This window comes from Heterocephalus glaber, unplaced genomic scaffold (genome assembly GCF_053883595.1).
Source record: "Heterocephalus glaber isolate CG9 unplaced genomic scaffold, H.glaber_assembly_v1.0 deba00001509, whole genome shotgun sequence".
Lineage (NCBI taxonomy): Eukaryota > Metazoa > Chordata > Mammalia > Rodentia > Bathyergidae > Heterocephalus > Heterocephalus glaber.
In genome coordinates, this window is record NW_028258325.1 from 8923377 (window position 1) to 8937610 (window position 14234).

Consider the following 14234-nt stretch of genomic DNA (forward strand, 5'->3'; position numbering starts at 1 on the left):
GATGTTTAAACCAGCAGTTTGATTATAGCACACATTTTGTAAGAGTGTGTGATATTCCATAGTGTATTGCATATGGTGCTGCTATAATCTCTGGTAAATATTGTCATATTTCTTTGTTTAGTAATGTCTAGCTTCTAGCTCAAAATAAGTAAATACATCTTATATTTTATTATATGAATATAATAAGTGCAAATGTGTAGTGTTTGAAAATTTTTTTTTTTTGCATTTCAGCATATGTTAGCAATGCACGCATCTCTCAGATGCACTTGACCTTCCCTGTCATTTTTTGGATTACAAACTCCAGAGGGTTGAGAGGTAAGGAGAGAACACATTTGAGGTAGAAGGTGGACAGAAGCCATTGCTCTGCTCTACCGAAGAACAGAGGGAGCCAGAGCCAGGGGGCTGTTGCCTGAAGACGGGGAACAGGAGAGGAGCTGGGAGAATGCCCCACTCTGCTTTGCCTGTGAAGAGATGCTTGTGAGGCAAGACTTGTAGCAATGGAGCTATTTCCCATGACACATTATATTCTAGGCCATATCAGTGCCATTCCCCAGCTTCTGTATGCAATGATTGTCCTTGGTCACTGATTCGCTTATAGAAAATGAGGTGATAACTACGACACTCTTTAAGGACCTGAAAGAAAATGTATATAAATGACATTTTAATAAATAGAAAATTATTTTCTCTCCACCAATGCCAAGTAAATATTGAAACATATTGAAGAATATCAGCTTATAAGGAGGCCCACCACCTGCTTTTGTACTTGTGTCATTCCTAGAACGTGCATACAGCCCCAGAGGTGTGGCCCTGTTTGGATTCTAGCAGGGGACTGGGCAGAGCTGGAGGAGGAGGTGTGAGTGAGTTCAGGTGGAAGGGAGGGGCAGAGGGGCTAGAACAGGAACTGGATCAGAGGAGCTGGATCAGCGAGGTGCATGAAAGCCGTGGGGAGCAGTTCCTATTTATCCTGTTAAAGCCTCACGTAGTCCTGAGAGCTGTGCTAGGCACGGGGTCAGTGGTGCCACTCCAGTTTCTGAGAGGGGATCTGAGGTATAAGGAATGCACATTACCTGCCCCAAAGACATCTATTTAAGTTTGACAGTTACTTATTTTGAGCGAAAAGGTGCTTCCCTGTAATTCCTCCCTAACAGCTGATGCTAATGAGCAACTGATGAGAATGTCCTAAAGCATGTTAAAGCAAGTGTGCTGACTGGGAAGCTGTAGAGTAGAGTTATCCTGGTATATATTTGTGTTTTAGGGTCTTCACTCAAATTCCATATTCTAAAGAGACTTCACTTCCTTTTGAGCAAAGAAGAAAATCATTTCTTCCCAAATGTCCCTGATTCTTTTCCCTGGACATTGAACAGGCCTCAGCTCTCCTACAAGCAAAGGTCCCATAGGCCAGGATTTGATGTCTTGCCTCTTGGAAGGGCGATATAGCCTGAGGTCATTGTCGTGACTTCTGGGATGGGTCTCCTGCACACAACCCGGGATCTCCCCCTAGGAAGCCCTGTGATCTTAGGCATTTCTTGGCACATTGTCATCATTCACCAGATGTCAGCAGTACTGCTCATAGTCTTTATGAAACATAGGACAGTCCATGGTATTCATCCTGCGTTCAGTAAATGTTTAATGCATGAATAAATGAAAAAGCAAATGGAAAGCAGTTCATCACTGTGTGTTTGTTGAATGAATGAGTGAATAATTTAATGGATTTGGAAGACAACTTGTAAAGTATACTTCTTTTCACAAAAGATGTTCTACACATATCATACTCGGGCTGCTACTGGATCAGAACTCATGATCTCCTAGATCTCTTAGATCTGTCTTCCAACAAAATGGAACAACTTGTACAATATTTTGTTCGCATTTCTTTTAAGAGTGACTACTTTATCCTATGGAAGTGTTTCAGGCTTTTTAAGATTAAAAGAAGAGGATTATTTGGCTTGCCTGTGGACCAAGTGGTTTCTCTGAACAGGAGCACTGAGCTGAAAGATGTTTATCACCCTCATGAGTGTGGCTCAGTGGACAAGAGGAAATTCACTGGGGCTCTCTTTTCAAAAGGAACTTTGAGGCTGCTGTCCCTGCATAAGGCAGACTAGAGGACACTCCACTCCCTCCCTGTTCTCACCAAACAAGAGAAGTTACACAAACTGTAGGGGCAGCTGGATCACAGTTTATGCTGCCCCCAGGATATATCTTTCATCTTAATTGTGCTTATTCAGCTGTGGGGATGCATTGGTCTCTAGCTGATCTTTGAAAAAGTGCAAAAGCCCGTTTAAAAACACAACCAAATCCTCCTTTTAGATAGGGGCCTGGTGTGGGAGTAGGGAGGAAAGGATAAGAAAACTTTATATCTTCTCTCTGATACTTTTTTGCTTGGTGTGCGAATACTTACAGAGATGCCCACAGGCAATTTTCCAAAGCCTTTTTGATCAAAGTTGATAAAGCTCCCTCTGTGTGTAGGAGGGAAGTTCTCTTTCAACCAGCTTCTTACTCTGAGCCTTCTTGTGGAGATATCATCTGAAATCATACAGCCATGGGTCCTTATCTGCCTGGGTCTGGGTCCTTACCAGTGACAAGTAATCCAGTAACTACGAATTCATTGTGTTCCATGTGCTGGGCACTAAGCTGGCTGCAGGCTGGGGGTAGAAGGAGTAAAAGTAAAAACAAACAAAAATAATAGCCATCTTTAATATTTTGTGTGTGCCTACTCTGTGCCAAAGCAATTACTGAAATACTTTGGTGTAACAGTCATGAGAAAAAGCAAGGCTCAAGTCATTATTTCCATTTTATACAGAAGTGGGAAGCAAAACTCTTAGAAGTGAAACATTGCCTCCATCATGCCGGAAAGGATGAAGGGTTTGCATGGAATCTTTTGGTACCGGCTGCCAGAGAAGAGTGATGTAGAGAAGGAAAGAAAAGGCGGTTTAACAGAAGCAGAGCTCAGGAAGGTCTGTCAGGTTCTCTAAAGAGTTGTGTAACGTTGCCTTCTGGGCCATAAGGAGAGAGGGGTTTGGGTTGCAAGGTGAACTGGCAAGCTGAGGGGAGGTTGGGAAGAAGAAGCTATGCTGGTGGACTTCATCCTTACACACCTGGGTTTTCTGCTGTCACCAACTGTAATGTGGATTAATTATAAGTATGATTGAGTTAATAAGGATAATCAATCAAAAACCCACCAGTGATTTTTATTGTGTTTCTGTATTATAAAGGCAATATATACTCATTATAAACATTTTGGAAAATGTCAAAAAAGACAGAAGGAACAAGAATTGACCTTTGAATCACTTTCTAAAGCAACTAATGTTTATAGTTGAGTCTCATTCCTTCTGGTTTTATTTCCTTTCCTTTTAAATAGCTGGGTATTTGGCTTACATAATTATGATGAATTGTGCATAAAATTTAGTGCCATTTTCATTTACTAGAATACTGTAAGATATAACTTTTCTACAGGTTATAAGGTCTTTAGAAACATACATTTTGGAGTGAGGATGTAGCTCAGTGGTAGAACACTTGTCTAACACATGGAAGGCTTTGGGTTTGATCCCAACACTTAAAAAAATGATTGTAAAACCCTTAATTGATTACATTACATTTCACATAAATCGGATCTTAGAATTGGATGGCTACATATTTTATGACATTCATATGGATAAATTAGATTTTGATGCGACCTTTGGTACTGAAAGATTTTCGGATATTCCTTTAGACCTTTTCTTCCTATAGGGGAAAGGAAAGGAGGGAAAAGAAAAAATGTGAGACAAGGAAAAAAATGGAAACAAATTATTTGTAAATAGGGAAGGGTGAAGGGGGTGAAGGGAGGGCCAGGGAATGGGGAAAAAAATAAGAACCAAGATGCATCATGTAAAGGTACAAGATGCCAGTGATGAATGTAACTATATTGTATACCTAAAATGTACCAATAAATAAACTTAATAAAAAAGATTTTCTGATAGTTTCAGTAATATTTATGATGAATTTCCAGGACTCATGATATATCATTGAGACTAACAGGGTTAGTAAATAATCTAGGGGAGCCCTTAGGAAATTGCCTGCTCTTGCCCCTAAGCTGGAGATTGGCAAATCCTGTCAAAGAGGAGCAAGCCAAGTCCCAGACAATGTGTATATCCAGAAAGCATCACTGGTAGTTCATTTCTAGCATAATTATTCTGTGGTGTCAAGATCAGCTTTCTAGCTTGATCTGCTTAGGGCTGGAATTCTTAGCATTTTGATGCAGCCCGAATCATAGAAGAATGACATGGTCCCCAAAGTAATAGTCACTCAATTCAGAGAGAGGGGTGCATCAGAACTTCTGACGAGAAGCATTTTATTTGCACAAGATTTGCTAGGCTTCTTCTGCATCCCTCCCACCCACAAGGCACCGATAAAGTGGGGTACCTCTGCAACAAATGTGGTTCTGGCTTTCCATACTTTCCACTGCAGGGAGGGGGAATTCCACCTTCCTCTCCTCAGGTTTGAATGACCCAATCATATTGTCCCAATTTTGTCCAATGAGACATAAAAGAAAACTTTTGCTCATAAGAAGGCTTCTGTGGGATGAGACACCTTCTTTTGCTGGATATCCTTGTTTTGTTTGTCTGTGTCATCTGGAACGCCTAGAAGGGAGCTGTGACAATCCATTGGGGATTTCAGAGCAGAATGATGAAAAAAACTGGGTATTGGGATATGACTTTGAGTTGACAACTTAACTCCGAAGCTTCCCTGTATTCCTTGCAATGGAAGATAATTTTAGCTAACTGTTTAAATGAGTTGATACTGAGTTTTCTATTGTTTAAAGCATAATGCATCTTTACTGATACAGTATGCATGAATCAAAGCCTTAGTCCTGAAGTGAGCTGATCTGCAATGCCAGTGCCATATTAGCACATGGTTCTTTAGGCAGGTGTATGAATTGAAAAATACTCAGCTTTGCTACCACCACCTTCACAAGGAAGTCTCCCTGCTCCTCTGCCTTGTTTGAGTGAAGTTCTCTCCTGAGCTTTCACAGACACCCTCTGGATTTTATTGCATAAATATTGTTTATGTCTCCCTACCAAGCTATGAACTCCTTTAATAGCAAATGTGTCTCATTCATTATGGTAGCTGCACACTTAGAACTAAAATGGAAAGCAAAATGAATTGTTCACCAGCTTGCTGTAACTTCCATTTTCCATGGAAGTGCTTAAGTAATGTATGTGTGTTCATATTATTTTATCAGCGTTTGATATCTTTACCCATTTACACACATGTTATATTTTCTTCTCCTTTCAAATGGAGAGTACCTTTCATAAAAATCAACCAAATACAGTTGACATGAATCCGAGGGAGTGCTGAGGGAGCCTTAGGACCTTCTGGAGTATCCTGCCTTGCTGGAAAGGCAAAAGGAAGAGCTGGTGGGAGAGGGATACCTGTGCATTGTGCTGAGTGATTTCTCATAATGTTACTGGCCACAAGGTGTCTATCTCTTAATAAGCAGGATGTGTAGCTTCGAGAATGTGTCTGCAGCCACCTCCAGCCCCAGGGAATCAGAAAAGTTGTTTAAAAATTCTGTAGGTGGCTTGAGGCTCTGTCTAGAGGCTTAGGGAGTGCGTGATCTATAATACTCATCTAATGACTAAGCTACAGCATCACAAGGCTCACAGATGACTAATAATTATTCTCATTCTACAGTGCACAGTTTGGTTTGCAAAACAAAGCAAGTGAGGCCTCTGCCCTTTTGTCCTGTGACTCACTCCTGTAAAATATTCAGTGGCAAGGCTGAGAGAGCACAAGACATGCGGGTCAGCACTCCTGCATCTTCTGCCTTTCTTTCTCCCACAGTCCCAGGCTTCTTGGGGCTGCAAGTCCATTTTTAATGCTTGAGCCGACCGTGTTCTGTGTGGTGATTAAGACCAGACTTTGGATTTTAACATGGAGGTTCCACCCCGGTAGGTGCTATCATCCCCAGATATGTGGCCTTGGGCAATGGACTTAACTTTTCTGAGCTCCAGTGGTTCTCGTCTTCCAGGTGGAGAGAGTGAAAAAAAAGTTAGAGTTGCCATGGAAACCAATGGATTTGAAGTGCTTAGTACACTGCATCGGTACAGATGGAGTTCAAGAAATGGTATTTATTATTAAGATTAGCTACAAATTTTCCTCAGACTATCTTCAAAAGGTAAAATAGCCGTGTGATTTGGGAACTTTTTAAAAACTTCTCTGATCTTTAATTTATTCATTTAAAAATTAATTATAATAAATTTTCCTTTGCAGTTTTTCAGGGGAAGCAGCACAGGATATGGCCAAGTGTCCAGCACAGTGTAGTTGCTCAACACATGTACAGTCATATCTTGGCACTGGACGGCTTTGAAACTCTTTGGTTTTTTTTCCTTAAATTTTTTTATTGGTACATTTTAGGTATACATTGCTTTTACATTTATCATTGGGTGCTTATATCTGTACGTGATGTATCTTAGTTCTTATTTTTTTCCCCATTACCTGTGCTCCCTTCACCCCTCCACCCTTCCCTGCTTTGAAACTCTTTGAATTTGGTACTCGACACATTTTGATGTGAACATTTTGTCCCCATTGTTTGGTACTTGTCATGAGACCTGAAACTTGACCATGTCAACTGTCTCTTGACTTCCCATCCTTTCAAGTCAGAATAATTCAATACTCGTCATTTTTGGTACTTGTTGCACCTCGAGGAACCAGTTAACAACAACACTGTATTGTTCTTTTCTTTCTCCAGAGTGAATTGAGATTCTCTTGGTGTGTTCATCCTCCTGAAACAGGTTTTCTACATCTTCATGGAGGAAGGTGTTAGTTCTTAAGCACCAACCTCTGAAGAGTGATCCCTAAACTTTGGCTGGTAGATGATCACTGAGCATTTCTGACTCGATGGAGCAAAGGAGCTGGGGTTCTTGAAAATACCAGATGCCTGGGCAGTGTTTGCATGTATTGGTTTGGCTGGCTTGTGACTACTCAGATAACCAAGGGGTGAATATTACTGAGCATAATGTAGGTAGAATTGATGGCCTTGCATGCTGACCTCAGAACACTGATCTTTAGGAACTGTGATGAAGGAAGCCCTAAACCCTGGATGGGACAGGTTATGGGCAACTTAAGCACAGTGAAGGCCAGAGGGCCAATCCCCAAATGTTGGGGACTAGAAAGTGTGATGGGTTATTTGTCAACAGGAGAGCGGATAGGGGACCCCAGGGTAATTAATGACTGCTATTGGGCTTCCTGGCACTCTGTCATTGGGAATCACAGGTAGTTTTTACTCGATTTAGACAAATGAAACGATGCAGCATTTCTTGGGAGCCAGTGTGGAATAAATTCTCACTGAGTACATTGATAAGCAACAAGTATGGTCAGGCTTCATCTGTAGTATATGACGAATGAGAGTCGAAATTGTTCTCATTCCCTCTGGGTGAAGGCAGAGTCTGAGACACACAATTTATTAATTATAGAGTGTGAATCCTGGAGTCAAGGCAAGAGCAGAGTTGTTGGTTCCTTCAGACCATCTTGGGCCCGGAAGGCAAGTTACTAAACCCTTCTGACGGTGTTTCTTTACCTGTAAAGTACAGATAGGAGGAGAATCTCTCACAGAGTGTTGTTGGTCATAAGAGGTAAATGATAGAATCATATCTGGCTTGCATAATCAATCAATTGGTAGCTGTTATTACTAATAGTATTATGATTGCATGGCAGCTGTTGAAGGAAGCTTTGGCTTCCCTAACATAGTTGCTGAAGATCAGTAGGGGGAGGTCAGTATGCGGGGCCATAAGCTTTCCCACATTATTCTCAGCCATGTTCACCACAGAGCGATCTGGGGTGCTTAAGGGCCAATTATATGTTGGCTTAAAAACATCTTTTGACAATGGCTATGCAATTTCATGGAGATGCTCTGAACATAAGGAGCTCTGCCATGTTGGGAAACAGCCAAGGAAAAGTTAAGGAGATAGGACATTTGGGGAAAATTTGAAGACAACTGTTTTTCTTTGGAGGTAGTAGAGAACATAAAGGGGAGTTAAAATTTTGGAAGAATGGAAATATTGGAACTTCATTTATAATCCTCTTTAGGGACCTAAATACATTTTATTCTTTTAGAAAAATAAATAATTTGTCATAAATTGTTCTGTTTATTTTTTCCCTTTGGAGATCCAAAGTACTGGCAGTGGATAAGGACAGAAACCACTAAACATTTAGAGCAGTGTTTTCTTTACTGTTTTCCTGTTTTCTTGAGAGGTTAAAACAAAGCAGAACAAAAATCTTGTTTAGAAACATCTCTTAGCACATTTGGTTTTTGGGGGCCCTTAATCCTGGAGCCCACACAGGATCATTTTATACCTCCTTTCTGTTTTCTCTATAGTTCAATTCAAAATATTTTCTTTTGATTAAATCTAATAGAAGCTAATTTAGTTCATTTCTTATGAAATGAGTGGATGTGACCAGAGTCTTAGTCATCATGGGGACACAAAAGGAACAAGTGGCACATCTTTGACCCTTGATAGATTTATGGCCTACTTGGGTAGCACTGAGGCTCAGCCAGTGACTCGGCCAGCCACACAGATGCAGGGGGAGGAATCCCAAATGTGGCATTTTACCACTTCTCCTCTCTATCTGATACTCTTTGATGTTTTCTGACATTTTTTTCAAAGTGATTAACAATCATCAAAGAAAACTGAGTAACATAGAAAAATATGAAAACCTACTTTTAGGTGAAAGGAAGCAGGTTGCAAATCTACACACACGTTATTAGCCTCATTGTGTATATGTGTGTATGCAGTAAGATAGGCAATGTGACTTGTATCATCTCAGGTTTGACTTTAATCCTCACACTAAACAATAAGTGGTCAAATATTCTCAGTTTCTGAAATGATGTGCTAAGATGTCAATTAAGCCCTTAACACAGGAAATATCACAGAGCTCTTTCAACATTAGCTTGCTCCCCACCTCTACAAAAGGGATGCTAAGAATTGTTAGGAGGTTGAAATACATGGGAAAGTGCTTTGGAGAGAATTATTGGAGTCAAATACTTCTTCTTTTTTTTTTTTTTTTACTATACACAATATGCACTTGTCAGCCATTATCATAATGCTTTGTAACAAACAATAACACAGTCATATTAGGTTGTGACAATAGACATTTATTTTTATGGATTTTCAGGTCGACTGCAATTTAGATGATCTCACCTGGGCACTTCTGGACAGTTCTACTGCACACTGATTTCATCAGGCTTATTTCTAAATGCAGGTTGACTTCAGGTCTATTCCATGTGTCTCATCACTCTAGAGCAAGAACATGGTTTTACAGTAATAGCAGCAATACAGAAATTAGCTAAAATATGTAATGCCTCTTAAATTGTGAAATAGAATTGGCACAATTGTGCTTCTTCTGTAATTGATAGGCCAAAATAAGTCATTAGGCCAAGCCCAACATCACCTGATGTGGAGAAATAAACTCTATCTTAGGTGAAGGATATATTTATGAAAACAATTTTACAGAGAAAAGTAACAGTAACGATATATTTCTCTTGTAATTTAGGTAATATAAGCACTAGTACTTGATCTGACATTAACACTTTTAATAGAGGACTGCATTGGGAAGACACAATAGTTGTAGAATTGGGATCTAATATTTACATGTGTTTCTGGTAAGCTAGAAATGGAGTCTGTGGAAGGAAGCTACTTGTGGGCTACCTTGTCAAAACTTTCAGAGAAGAGGACTTCCTGGAGAGGTGGTGACCAGAGGAGATGATAAGGCCTAAGTGGAGAGAAAGTCAGTGGTGAACAATAGTCACACAGGGCCAGCTTTGGGGGGCTCTGAAGTACCAGTTATTGTTTCTTGTTTCTCTATATCAAGTAGGGTTCAATCAGAGAAATAGAACTGCCACAAGTGATGTAGAATGAGGGTTCAGATCTTGCACCACTCTGGGAGCTGGTGGAAAGGCCATGCAAGGCTGGTTTGGCTCTGAGGTCACCACAGACCTGGTGGGGCAGCACTTGAGAGGACAGATGAACAGGAAGTAAGAAGAGCAGGGCAAAGTGGAACCTACAATTTTTGGACTGGAAGATGTACCAGATCCCCCAACCACTGTCTGTCTTCTACCAGGATTCGTGGTACAATGGCCTGGTGTCCATCACCACAGAGCTGACCATGCACCTGCCCTCCAGAGAGGGCTGGAGGAGAGGTGGCCCAGTGCTGCTGTGAGCCAACAAACCAGCTGGAAGTTCAGTGACTGTGAGCAGGAGCTGTCACGGTGCCTGGCACCCCACACCAATCATGAAGGTGCAAAAGCTGTCTGCTGTTTCACCATGGCTTCTTCTATGTCATGCACATTTTCCCGATAGCCTCTCCACCCTGGAAGCTCAGAGAGATGAAACTCCTGGAGTTAAGTTCCCACTTAGCTATGCTGATGCATTACAAAGTCACTGCACACTCTGATCTCTGAGCTACAGAGTGGGTCAAGAAGCAGGTCAGAGTGAAGAAACCAACCTGCAGATCATTGCATCCTTCCTTCTCAGTTCCCCAGCCTGTGGCAGGTGTGAGCTACTGGGAGGAGGAGCTTCACACTGGGTGAGACAGTGCCACACTCTGCTGAATGTGACAGTGGCCTGAGAGAGAATACAAGTTAGAGGAAATTTCTTGCTCTTGGCTAAGAAGCTAGGGTCATATGATCAGGAGAAAAGGCAGGGGAGTGAAACAACATAGGTGCTTCTGGCCATTTTTCCTTTAGTTCAATTAGAAAATTAACTCTGTGTATGTGTGCATGTATGCATATTTTTAGGTTTATCAAAGCATGCAGCTTGTTGGGTTATTAACATCAAAGAATTTTTCCCTAGTCCTTATTCCTAATAATGCCACATAAATTTTTCTTGTCCGTAGTGTAGCAGATTCCATAATTTCCTCTTCTCTTTGGGTATAAAACCCTCCAGTTTAAAAGACCAATCTCATCTTTTCCCAGTTCTACTCACGCTCAAGGCCTGGAGGATGTGGGTGGGGGGAACCCCACCTGTGGTTTACCTGTCTTCCCTCTTTTTCCCTCTGGGACCTGTCCTCTTTGCTCTCTCAGTAGGCAACAGGCCCCTAGGTGTGTGGAGGATGGAGTAGGAGGAGGCAGGCACGAGCACCACAAACCTGGCTGCTGTTGCAGTGCACTCTCTTAACCCTCATTGTTCCTTTGGTTCACACTGAAGGATCCTCAAGTTTCTCTTCATGATGGACACCATCTCTGTGCTCTTTTGTGGCTCTCTCACAGCAGATGTGCTGTCAGTTTCCTAAGGTTCTTCTTCAGGGGCCTCCCAACTGCAGAAGATCCAACTCTGGTTCACAATTTCCAGTGTTCTCAGATATGTCCTTGGTGTTGCATTCATGCCCCGTTGCTGCTCAGGTCCTTGCTTGGCAGCTGCTCTCTTGAGTGGAGTCGGGACTGGGTCTAGTCTATGTGTCCTCTGGCCCTGTACAAGTTTGATGCATCTCTGCCATGACACCTGAGTGAGCAGGCTGGTCTGTATGTGGGTGCCCTGTCTGCCTTACTTTGTCTCTATGGCTCTATTTTCCTATTAGGAAAGAACAGAACAAATCAATAAGGCTATCGTTGAGTAAAATGCAAGGCCAAGGAACGAGCTGACAATATTACCTTCCTGAAAGTGTTCCCAAAAGTTATATACATATTATCTTTTGAAAAGCCCTTTCCATATCTCATAGATGTCTGGTTTAGCTATTGGGTGTGCAGTAGCCCAGCATTTCCACTCAACGACCCTAAGTTGTCCTTTCTCATCTCTTTGGTCTTCTTTTATAGAGGGGACTGTATTGGTGGAAGTGTTGCTGGATTGATGGTAGCATTTTATTTTTTTAAGTTAATTTTTTGAGGTGTGACTGGCATGTAAAAATCTGTACTTAATGTATACAATTTGATAAATTTGGAGATGAGTATATGCCCATGGAACCATCACCACCACCAAAGCCATGAGCATATCCATCACTTTCCAGTTTCTTCTTGCTCTGTTTATTATTATTATTTTGAGTATGTGGTAGAACACTTGGCTTGACATAAGATTTGTCCTCTTAACAAATTTTAAACATACAATATTTTAATGCTATAGGTACTCTTTGTTATTGCATTTGTCTTTCTGAGTCTGGCTTATTGCATTTAGCATAATGCCAATTACAAGGGTCACAAGCGAGCCCATTTCCTTTGTAAAGGTTGAATAGTATTCTATGAACCACACTGTCTTTAAACATTCATCCGTCAATGGGCATTCAGACTGTTTCTAAGTCTTAGCCTTTCCAGTACTGCAATATTCATGATAATCTTTTTTTTTTCTTAAATTCTTTAGTTGGTACATTTTAGGTATACAATACATTTACATTTATTTTTGGGTGCTTCTACCTGTACATGATGTATCTTGGTTCTTATTTTTCCCCATTACCTGTGCACCCTTCACCCCTATAACCACAGAGATGGTGAGCAGAGTGAAAGACATGATTAGAAGCTCTAGAACAGAAACTGATAAAAAAATAGATGAGCTCAGAAACATGCTGGAAGCCAGGAATGTCCAGCATAAGAAGAAATGGAAACCATGATCGCCCAACATAAGAAGGAAATGGAATCTACGAAACAGATTCAAACAGATATTCAGGAGATTAAAAACTCCATTGAAAGCATGCAGAGCAGATTAAGAGACTCTGAAGATAGAATATCAGATATAGAAGACAGGATTGCGGTGAAGGACCATGAAAACAGAGATTTCTTAAAAATAGTAAGGGACCATGAGAAATCAATTCAACAGCTGCTAGATGATGCAAAGAAGAATAATATAAGACTGATAGGAGTCCACGAAAAAACAGGAGAAATTACAATTGACATAAAAAACTGTTCACAGAAGTAATAGTAGAAAACTTCCCAGCCAGAGGAGGAGAATTGGACATACAGATAAGCAAGGCATATAGAACATGATATCTTTTTGAGATATCTTTTGAGATATCTTTTTGAGACACTGATCCCAATTCCTTTGACAAATACCCAGAAGTTAGATTGCTGGATCATATAGCTGTTTTTTAAGATTTGAGGAAGGTATTTGATTTGATTGAGAATGTGATATGACATTTAACGCCTCCTTATTTATAGTGTTATTTGTCAATTTTGGAACACTAGGAAAAGTTGGTTTTTATGTATTTACAGTAAACACACACACACACATGCACACACACGCACACCCCCCCTTCCCCCCGACACCCCTCAGTTGGAGAAAGGCAGAGATACAGGCTCTTCAAAGAAATACTAATGCTCTCTGTCATTAGGTGGTAAGATTAGAAATTATTTGTACTTTCTTCTCTGTTCTTCTCGGCATGCTCCACCTTTTTTTTTTTTTTTTTTGCCATGAAAGCATATCCCTCTTAAAATAAGAAAATGAAGTACAATAAACATGATTTTGAAAATACTTCTGAGCGGTGGCACCATCCCACTGATGGACCAGATGTGAGGGGAGGGCCTCAGGTTTTCTGACCTCCCAGGGCTCTCTGCAGGCTCATGATTTTATGAAACATCAGCTGTTCTGAATTCCTGCAGCACCTGCCACAACAAAGGGAGGCCTTTGCTGAGCATACTAATGCAGTTGTACATGCCTTCACAGAACAAAGAAACCAAAATGAGGAGGTCATTCAGCCTCCCTTGGACACTGTCCACCCCATCCTTGTCTGAGCCCTCTGGGGGAGGTGGATACCCACCTGCAAGAGAAGATGGCCTGCTCTGAGTGAGTTCTCAGCATCTCCCTTTATCCTCGGGGGTGGTCTGCTCCCTCCCTTTTGTGGTCTCCTGCCTCTCATTTGGCTCACACTTCGGCTACTGCCTCATTCTGAGGGTGCATTTAGCATCTGCTTCTCTGGTTCTGCTTTAAATCTCTCATGGAGCCAACTCTGACCCTGCACATCACAGCTGCAGCTAAGAGGCAGGTTGGCTTCCCAGGAGGCCAGGGCTACAATAAATGGGCTATCACTCAAAACTATTAGGCTTCTTCCTGTCTATTTTCTCAGACTCCCTGATGGTTTTTTGACAAAGTTATCAGCTATCTGCTTGGGTTCTCTGAGACAAGACTTGCTGACGTCCATGTCTTCATATTACAGTATCTGTTCAAAGCTTAGCTGACTTCTGCCCATCTTCCCCAGGTGGGAATGTTAAGGAGGGAGAGTACTTTCTCTTCTTACCCCACCTACTCTGCATCAAGAGGGGTGGGATGGCCAGTCTGAACAGC

The 14234-nt window shown here is 41.3% G+C and overlaps 1 protein-coding gene across 1 annotated transcript in view; it reads left to right on the top strand.

Annotated features, from left to right (window-relative positions):
- The first annotated feature begins 3822 nt into the window (after positions 1 to 3822).
- Positions 3823 to 14234, top strand: part of LOC110349690 (uncharacterized) — a 339954-nt gene continuing 329542 nt past the window's right edge. The window contains exons 1-3 of the mRNA XM_087187378.1: positions 3823 to 5924; positions 6005 to 6100; positions 6725 to 13736. The gene's annotated coding sequence lies outside the window, so the exon portion shown is untranslated. The remainder of the gene's footprint in view (positions 5925 to 6004; positions 6101 to 6724; positions 13737 to 14234) is intronic.